This window comes from Alexandromys fortis, unplaced genomic scaffold (genome assembly GCF_014885135.2).
Source record: "Alexandromys fortis isolate MF-2015 unplaced genomic scaffold, M_Fortis_MF-2015_v1.1 scaffold_57, whole genome shotgun sequence".
Lineage (NCBI taxonomy): Eukaryota > Metazoa > Chordata > Mammalia > Rodentia > Cricetidae > Alexandromys > Alexandromys fortis.
In genome coordinates, this window is record NW_026067941.1 from 3713510 (window position 1) to 3723793 (window position 10284).

Here is a 10284-nt window from a genome sequence, read left to right on the forward strand (position 1 = left end):
AAAAAAAAAAAAAAAAAAAAAAAAAAAAAAAAAAAAAAAAAAAAAAAAAAAAAAAAAACTAAACAAAACAAAAATGTCAGGGGCCAAAAAAATGTTGAAATCACCCATAAACAACTATGGGCGCAGGAGGTGGGGAGTGTCAGGACATCAAACCAAACAAACAAACAAATAAACAAAAACCCACAAAACTTAAAGAACCAGGGTGGGAGAGGATGGCTTACATGGCTTTTGTTCTACAAGTTTGAGGATCTGAGTTCTATCCTCAAAACTCACTGGGCATGGAATGCACTTGAAATGCCAGCCCTGGCTAGACAAAGACTGGGGAACCCTATGCTTTCAAGGAGAGCCCATCTAGCCTAATCGGTGTGTTTCAAGTCAATGAGAAACTGTCCCCATTCCTAAAGTTGCCACTTGAAGTTGTTCTCTGTGCACACACAGAGAGACAGCCAATTTTTTAATTATGAAAGAATAACGTGGGAGAACTCACTACATTACTACATTCGAAAAAGTTGGTATTTTACTACAGTCTTTCAAGTAAAGAACTCTACAAAATTAGCTGGGCATGGTGGTAAAAGCCTTTAATCCCCGCACTCAGGAGGATCACTGTGCATTCCAGGCCAGCCTGGTCTACAAAGGAAGTTCCAGGACAATCAGAGCTGTTACACAGAAAAATCTTGCCTTAAAAAAAAAAAAATTCAATGCCGGGCGATGGTGGCGCAAGCCTTTAATCCCAGCACTCGGGAGGCAGAGGCAGGCGGATCTCTGTGAGTTCGAGACCAGCCTGGTCTACAGAGCTAGTGCCAGGACAGGTTCCAAAGCCACAGAGAAACCCTGTCTCGAAAAAAAAAAAAAAATCAAATCTATGAGATTAAAATTTTGAAATAAAATATGTAAATACCCACAACTTGATCAAAGAAGTATATTATGCTATCATAATTCATGTAGTCTCAACTTTTGAGAAAAAAATACATTAAATCTTTAAGTTACCAGGATTACCATAACTTTCTTTTCAAGAATGGGTATTTGTAGACGTTTCCCAAAAACTCTAAGGGAATATACAATTTATAAAATGTTAGAATGTGTTACGAAGTTTTATCTGATACATCCTATTCCTGTGGGATGAAAACCATTTACAAGTTCCATTTAGAATAAGAAATCCTTTGGGAAATGTATGTAGTACATTCTAGTTATTCTGTTTCTAGAACAGCAAAAACCTCTATAACCTATTTCCCTACTGTTTTTGTTTCAAAACCAACTTAGTTCACTATAACTTCCTTGCCAAAAAGTCAAGGAAATATTAGAGGTAGTGACAGAACTCTTTAAATTTTCAGCAGAGATTGAGGCTTTTGCAAATTTAACTTATCTCACACATTCTACAAAAACAGTATTACTTACAGTCATATTTTTTAAATAATCATTAAAATGAAGAGTGTATCTTCATTTTAAAACAAGGAGTAGGGAGGGAAAAAAGAAAAGCTTCTAAAACCAAACTGCTTTTTCATTCTCTTAAGATAAATCCTTTTTACAATAAAACTCCCTAAAAACTACTGTCTAGCATTCAGGAGGCTCCATGTTCCAGCCTACTACCACAAAAATAAATGTAAAACTCCCCTAATGCTAACTCATCCTTCGGCAACACCTTCTATCTTTTTACTGAGTTATCAGGACTGGTTATATGGTAGCTTACACCTGTAATTCCAGCCTAAAGAAGCTGGAGCAGGAGTGGTCCTGTGTTTCAAGGCAGCTTATGCTACACAGTCCAGGATAGTCTGAGCTACAGAATTAAGACCTAGTTTCAGAACAAAACCAAAGTAATGGGTTGCAAGTTATCTCTAGCATTTCCATTTAAATGAAGTTGACAAGTGTCACAAAACAATTTTATTTTATACTTTGCTGTTTGACTGTGTCTCTCACCATAATCAAATTAAAGGTTTGTCTATGCAACTTTCTGGGAAATTATATGGTAAGTCAACTTCAAGTAACTCATGTTAAAAATTTTACACAAACACTTCACTTGCAGACTTCAATTATTTAACTTGGCAGAAAGAATTCCAAATTATCAAAGGAAATCATTAAGTATGAAGCTGCCATGTTGAAAATGTTACAAATCTACACAAAAACATTTATAAAATTCGGTTTACTTCCTATCAATGTGCCAAAGAACTTTTACATCTTCTCTAGACATTCTAAAGATTCCAATAAATTCACTTTTATTTCAAAAGGCTAGAAGTAAGAATTTAATGACCCCAGAGGAGAAAAAAACAACAAGATATTTAGTGAGCCAAATACTTTTACAAAAGAGAAGATGTATTAAAAACTCAATCACTCCTTCTATCAGACAAAGAGTCCTCTCCTTAGAACATACTGCTTACATTCAGCCAAGTATGACTGCCAAGAGTATCTAGACAAGATTGTTCAAAGTGGCAAGCTTTCTACCAGCATCTATTTTTTACTTGGAGTTGAAGACAAGGTATTGATAAACTAAATGAGAAGTTATTTCTTTAAAAAGAAAAAAACCTTCAAGGAAAGACAAGTTCTGCAATATAAATTGCTTCCAAGTCTCAGAAAAATAGAGATTTATTCAGTGTTGCCAAATAAGGGCTTAGGTAGCTAAAAGGGAAAAAAAAGGAGTATTACCCGGACTTGGGAGGGCACACCTAGCACTCAGAAAGCAAAGACAGGCAGATCTCTACAAGTTCAAGGCCAGCCTGATCTACGGTGCTTGTTCCAGGCCAGTCAGAGCTACATAAAAACCCTGATTCAAAAAAAAAAAGAAAAAGAAGCCAGGCAGTGATGGCACTAGCCTGTAATCTCAGCACTTGCCTGTAATCCCGGCACTCGCCTATAATCCCAGCACTCAGGAGGTAGAGGCTGATCTCTGTGAGTTTGAGGCCAGCCTGGTCTACAAGAGCTAATGCCAGAGCAGGTTCCAAAGCTACACAGAGAAACCCTGTCTCGGAAAAAGAAAAAGAAAAGAAAAGGAAAACGAAAAACAGAAAGAAGCAAAGCAAGCTTTATGAGCAGCTTTTCTAACCATTGTTTACATTTTTTAAAGACTTTTTCACAGTAACAGAATGTAACACCAAATGCAAGAATACTCAAAATTTTATAGGTAAAATATGTGAAACTTACAATAACCCAGAAATATGCAAACGTGTCTAGAGGAACCACATTTGTATTTACATGTAAAGCATTACTGGTTTTTCCAATAAGCGACAAACTGCATGAGACTGTTACTGTGACTTTACTTTCACATACTATGTGTGTGTATACATACAAAACAAAATAAAACAAAGCAAAACATATATACTGCAAAACAAACATTGTCTTTCATGACAGGGTTTCTCTGTGTAGCCCTGTCCTGGAACTTGCTCTGTAGACCAAGCTGGTCTTGAACTCATCGAGATTCCCGTCTCTGCCTCCCAGGTGTGGGATTAAAGGTGTGTGCCACCACCACCTAGCTACATATTTAGTAAGAACACAATATGTTATGTTCAAACATGACATGTGTGTATATGACCTACATAATCCTATTTGTCTTTCTGGTAATTCTTCTTTCACTGTGATGTATTATAGCAAAGGCTCTGGCTTCTCTATACAAACTAAACATCTCAATTCTGCGTTCACTAAACTATGGACTATAAGTCACCCTCACTCTTGCAGTTCTTGTTCTTACTATAGGAGATAACAGCTAAGTGCTACTGTATGTGCACAGCTTTATGACTTTTCTTCTATGGAGAAAAAATAAGGAATTTAAGTTTACCCCCAAAAATATCAACTTCTTGCTTGCATACAAACTCAATGTATTTTTCCATACAACTTAAGACAGATAACGCCTATCCTAGAAATGTCAAAAGAGGGAACTTCCCAGATCAAGAGAAAAAAACAACTCAATTTACACTTAGCCAGAAAGGAAATCTCCACCCAAATCACAAATAGATGTTATCAATTAACCTAAACATCAATATAACGTAGGTAATAACCTATTCTCAAAAGGAATCCGCTACCCGCATATAATCAAAATACCATTTGTATTTGCATGCAGTGTTCGGAGGAATTCTGTGTGTGTGTGCCAGACTCATCTTGTTTTGAAATGCTAAGCTGTTCTTTACGGGTATAATCAGCGTCCACATCAAGTGTCCTGAGGAAAGGCAATTCAGGAGAAGGCTGGGTGGCATGGAGAAGGCCGAAAATGAAAAGAAGGGAAAAAAACCATGGGCCAACAGAGCGAAGGAGCAGCAGAAAGATCGCACAATGCAAAACATTTCTCTGAGTAGCCTGCAGAAAGATCTCTCTTAACCCTAACAGTATCCTACCTCACGTCATTCACTTCCCAACTTCCTTTACTTTTCAAAACAACAAGGGGCATCTCCCCTCTTCTGGAAGTGTGTGTGGAAAGGCTCTCTGTACAGGAGAGAGGGAAGGAATCGACTCTTCGCAAGAAGGTTGAGAAACAGGTGGGTTACACGGAGCACCGGAGCGGCAACACAATTTCGATACTCACGGGGTGGCTTTATATGACAGATGTGACTAAAAGGAGACGGCACGTCGGAATCAGCTCGGGTCTGGCAGACAGACTGGGGGCTGACTGCACGCACTAGAGGGGGGGCAGAGGCTAGATCCAGGGCGACATCAGTGGAGAGAGGGGCCAAAAAAAGGGGGGGAAGAGAGAAAAGAAAAAGAAAAACCCCAAGCACCAAGCAGGACGGGTGGGCAATAGGCAGAAGCACCGGTCAGAGTAGAAGGATGGTTCTGGCTTGAGAGATCAGGGCCAGTTGGAAAGGACGTCAGAGGGGAAAGGGGGCTGGGGAACCAAGGAGGACCGAGACCTAAGGACACTGTTGCCAAAAAAATGCGGGAATAGCTGGCGATGAGAAGCCCTCTCGGCTCCTCAATTGAAGAAATTCTCGAAGGAGAGCCGGCGCCCGCCGCCGCGCTGCCTCCAGTCCGGCTGCCTTTTCCTGGTGGTAACTGCTGTGGCGTAGAGGGGAGAGGGAGGAAGAGGAGGAGGAGGAGGAGGCAGCCGGAGCAGGAGGAGGGTGAAGGCGAGGCGGGGGGTGGGGAGAAAGGGGGGTGCGGCCTGCACAGTCCCAGCGAAGCCTCCGCTCTCTCGTAGCCGGTCAGCCCCGGGTTTCCCCTAAGCCCAGCCCCGCAGACACTCACCCGCCTGTCTTGCCTCGCTTTTCCCTCAGCCGACTCCACGCGCTGCCGCGTCCTCACAGGAGACCAGTGAACCAGAGTCGGCGAAAAAAACTCTTCAGAACCGGGCCTGACTGCTTCAGTGAGTCCGACCTTTACGGCTAAGAGAGAGAGAGAGACTCTCAGCTTTCGGTGGGTTCCACAGCTAGACGGGCCACCATCTTACATTAGGGTAAGACTCCTCCGGTCTCCGGTGCGCAGGCGCATGCCGATCCGGCTGGGAGGGGCGGGGGAGGGGCGGGTCTAGCGGCAGGCGACCGAGTGGGAGGTTGCGGAGGACTACTCCGCTGCACCCTGGGAGTTGTAGTCCTCGGTGAGCAAGCGCCCCGGGGCAGGCCGGGAATTGAAGTCATCCGTGGAGAGGGCGCTCGGGAGCTCGTACCTCACGTGGCTCCTGGAGCGCCGGCTTTCTTCTTGTTTTGCTTCCTCCTCTGCCGGCGTGTGTGGCTAGTGTGTCATGTGGTCGGCGGTTTTCATTAATGTTTGCTGAAATGTAGGAAACCAAAGCTCTACGAAACTTAACTGATTTGGAGGGAGTAGGGACGTGTCTTATCTGCCCCGCCCTCCATAGTTAGGTATCCTACGGGGGCGTAGTGGAGGTAGAATCAGGTTGAGGATTGCAAGAGCGCGGGATTTGATCCTAGAGTGAGGACTTGGTACTGTTTGGAAAAGTGAGCGTTCGTTTCCCGGTCTTTGCGCCTCCTGCCACCAGCAGGGTTGATCTCATCCTCACGGCAAAATCGCCGGTGAAGAAATATCCTGAATTGCCAGATGCCTATTTCCCAAGAGAATTCGTGCCGTCGGAGCAGCGTGTGTTGCTGATGCGGATGCAGAACAGTATGCGGACTTTACTGCACACTCCTGTGGGCTGCGAGTCCAGCCTGCACAGCTGTGTGCGTCAGGTTCGCAAACTGCACAAATAAACACGTCCAAAGAATGTAAACCGACCGCAGCCGGTTCCAGCCCCAAGAAATCCTAAATAGCAAAATCGGTCAATGTACAGCGCTTACCTGGTTGCCTCCTAGAACTCTGTTGTAGATGGCGCTCCCGGGGTGGTCGATTCTATTTATTGCCTGTATATTCTTCACCCATTCGTGCAAATACTGAGCTCCTCCTTAGTACCCAGCCCTGTGCCATATGCTGGGAACATACAACAGTGAGCAAAGCACAGATCTCCAGTTCCCATTCCAGCGTGTGTACACGTGCTGGGGTTTGGAGAAGCGAAAAGGAAACGAATTTTCAAATCCAGGATGCGACTGTGAATATACCACAGTGGTAGCGCAGGGTCTGGCACACTTGAGGCCTGAAAGCAAAAGGCGGGAGGGAGGATTTAAAACAAAAAAGGGCAGAGTAAAGAAAGAAATTGAAGTTGTAAAATCGAAAACTTTTAGTGAGAAGCCCTCATTTCATTTTTATTTATTTATTTATTTATTTTTGGATTTTTTTGAGACAGGGTTTCTCTGTAGCTTTTTTGGTTCCTGTCCTGGAACTAACTCTTGTAGACCAGGCTGGCCTCGAACTCACAGAGATCCGCCTGCCTCTGCCTCCCGAGTGCTGGGATTAAAGGTGTGTGCCACCACTGCCCGGCTCCTCATTTCATTTTTTAAAATAATTTTTCTATGGTTCCATTTTCACTTAAGCTAGAGTTAATCGTTTTTGTAGGTTGGTTTTTGTTGTTGTTGTTTAGTTTTTGTTTGGTTTGGTTTGGTTTGGTTTGGTTTTTGGTTTTTCGAGACAAGGTTTCTCTGCAACAGTTCCAGCTGTCCTAGAACTCATGTAGACCAGGCTGACCTCGAACTCACAGAGATTCGCCTGCTGATGCCTCCCAAGTGCTGGGATTAAAGGTATGTGCCACTACTGCCCGGTTAGGGTCAATAATTTTAATGAAGAATTAGTAATAAATTCATACTTAACTGAATTTGAAGTTACAAAATCATATAAATTAATTAACTGAAAAGCTTGGAAAATCATTTGCATTCATCTTCAGATACTTAAATGTCTAAATATTCCATACAGGTGGCACATATATTTTTTAAATATGATCATTAGTGTATATATACTGTGTATTATATATATTATAATTCTTCACTAGATAAACAAAATAGTGAAACGAACAAATAAGTTTTTTTAATTTTATACAGTAGCTCCTTATGTAACTCAGGGTGGTCTTGAATTTGTAGTTCACACCTTTAAGCCCAGCATTCAGGAAGTAGACGCAGATGGATTTCTGTGCGTTCTAAGAATTCAAAGCCAGCCTGGTCTTACAGCATGTTCAAAGCCAGCCAGGATTATGTAGTGAGAGATACCTTTTCTCAAAAATAATTACCCAAAAAAAGGTTTTCAGTTAGTGTTGGGGAGAGATGAAAAACCAAAAAAAAAAAAAAAAAGTTACAAACAAATATATAGTAAAATTACCAATGTTCCCTTAAACATGATTGTTCTAAAAATATAACAAATTCATCATATGCAAGCATTTAGAACAAAATCCCCACGTATATGAAAGCTGTAAACACTAACAGGCGTGGTTGTGTTTTTGTTCTCCAATCTATCCTTAGTTACACCATGATAGTTTCCTAATGTTCTCCTTATTTGTTGGAACTAAAACCACAAACAACTCTGTGTTCATTTGGTTTTTGGTTTTTTTGTTTTTTTTTTTTTTCAAGATAGGGTTTCTCTGTAGCTTTGTAGCCTGTCCTGGCACTAGCTCTTGTAGACCAGCCTGGCCTCGAACTCACAGGGATTCACCTGCCTCTGCCTCCGAGTGTTGGGATTAAAGGCATGCGCCTCCACCGCCCAGCAACTTTGTGTTCATTTGTAAAAACAAGATAGACCTTAGATAATTGGATGTAAGTTGTGTTAAGATACTCATAAACAGGACTTAAAATCTGTGATGGGACATTTAAAAGTCATCAGGGACTTAAAATGGCTATTCACATGAAATTATAAGGAACAGTTTCCCCATTTTTGTAGGAAAACTAGTATGTGCCCTTAACTACTGAGCCAACTCTTCAACCCCAGGAATATGTTTCTATAAAATCACAGAAAAAAAAATTACAGGATTCATGCACATTGTTGCTGTGAAGAGACACCATGACCACAGCAACTGTTATAAAGAAAAACATGTAATTGAGGTGCGGCTTGCAGTTCAGAGGTTCAGTCCATATATCATGGTGGGGTACATGGTGGTATGCAGGCAGTCAAGGTGCAGGCTACATTTTGATCAGAAGGTAACAGGAAGTTGACTGAAACACTATGCCTATCATGAGCATAGGAAACCAAAAATCCACCCCCACAGTGACACACTTCCTATAACTAGGCCACGCACACTCCAACAAAGCCACGCCTCCTAATAATGCCACTCCCTATGTGTTTGGGGGGGAGGGCAATTACATTCAAATAGCCACCCACATCCAATATGTAATGTGTAGTTAGAGTCCTGAGAGAATTGTGACTGGAAGGGAAAGGAGAAGAAACATAACTTTCCTCAGAAATTGTTGCATTGATTTATGGTTATTTATATTAATCAGTTTTATACATTTTCAAAAATAGATCATTCTGCTATGTTGAGAATGAATTGGAGAAAGACAAGAATTAAATTGGAGCAACTAATTAAGAGAATATTTCAGTCATCCATATGGTTACTCTGATTGTGGTGACAAAAAAAAAAAGACATAAAAAGGTAATAAATTCAAGATACAATTTTGGAGATTGAAATAACAGAATTGATAAACTGGAAATGAAGGAGTGGTCGTGAATGAGTTAGATTTTTCTGGACTAAATGACCTTGTCAAATAGGACTCCTCAGATAGGAAGGAAGGAAGGGAAGGAGGGAGGGAGGAAGAAAATGATGATAATTGAAATAGCATGTGTGGAATGTAGGAAGACAAGTTCATGTGAAAAGAAAGCTGCAGGACTTCAGAAGAAGAGTGATTGCCCACGTGAATCTGGTAAGCTTATTTCTAAATTTTTATCTCTTGTGTACATGTATTCATGTTTGTGAGTGGTGGTGTGCACTTTTGTAAATTATTCACATACGGGTTATTTAAAATAAATCAGTATTTCAATCATATTCTTGGAATGTGGTTTCAGTTATGAACCTTACTACATGCAAAGAAATCATTGTTGATCGCCCATCACTCACAAGGTGCTGGATTTGGTCACTAGGACTGAAGGAAAAATCGGATTGCTTCAATATTAATAAATATTGATGTCACATTGTTTGTGGATCTTTATTTCCCCCAGACCCTTCTAACTGTGAGTTTTATTGACACATGCTAATTTTAGTCTCAATCATTTAGTGAGCGTGTGAGTTGAGTATAGGTTTAGCTATGCAAGCTTATTTTAGGATTTGAATGCAAAAAGACAGACAACAAACTAACCAGAAATTATTAACTTATTGTCAAAGCTTTAGAAATGGCGGTGGGGGTACATACCTTTAATCCTAGCACTAGGGAAGTGGAAACAGCAACATAAGGTGGGTGGCCAGAGGATCTGGCCCCCATTCAGTCTAAGGGTTCATAGATACAGGATCTCCCCCTTTCGGTCAGAGGATTTAGTAGAGGTAAGAAGTCTCTAGTGGTTGGCTGCTCTGTTTCTCTGATCTTTCAGCTTTCACCCTTGATATCTGACTCTGGGTATTTATTGGTTTTGCTTTTGGTTTTGGTTTTTGGTTTTTCGAGACAGAGTTTCTCTGTGGCTTGGAGCCTGTCCTGGAACTAGCTCTTGTAGACCAGGCTGGTCTTGAACTCACAGAGATCCGCCTGCCTCTGCCTCCCAAGTTTTGGGATGAAAGGCGTGTGCCACCACTGCCAGGCAGGGTGTTTATTGTTAAGACTAATTAGGATCACGCTTCATACAACTTCCTGTCAAGAATGAACGTCGAAGTTGGGTGGTGGTGGCGCATGCCTTTAATCCCAGCACTCGGGAGGCAGAGGCAGGCTGATCTCTGTGAGTTTGAGGCCAGCCTGGTCTACAGAGTGAGTTCGAGGACAAGCTCCAAAGCTACACAGAAAAGCCCTGTCTCGAAAAACAAACAAACAAGCAAAACATACCAAGATTTTTTTAAAATAATGTGTATTTGGGGAG

The 10284-nt window shown here is 41.5% G+C and overlaps 1 protein-coding gene across 7 annotated transcripts in view; it reads right to left on the reverse strand.

Annotated features, from left to right (window-relative positions):
* The window catches only part of Cnot4 (CCR4-NOT transcription complex subunit 4), a 106867-nt gene extending 101496 nt beyond the window's left edge, over positions 1 to 5371 (reverse strand). For all 7 annotated transcript variants that reach the window (XR_007592848.1, XR_007592847.1, XM_050148087.1 and 4 more), the window contains exon 1: positions 5164 to 5371. The gene's annotated coding sequence lies outside the window, so the exon portion shown is untranslated. The remainder of the gene's footprint in view (positions 1 to 5163) is intronic.
* Positions 5372 to 10284: the final 4913 nt, after the last annotated feature.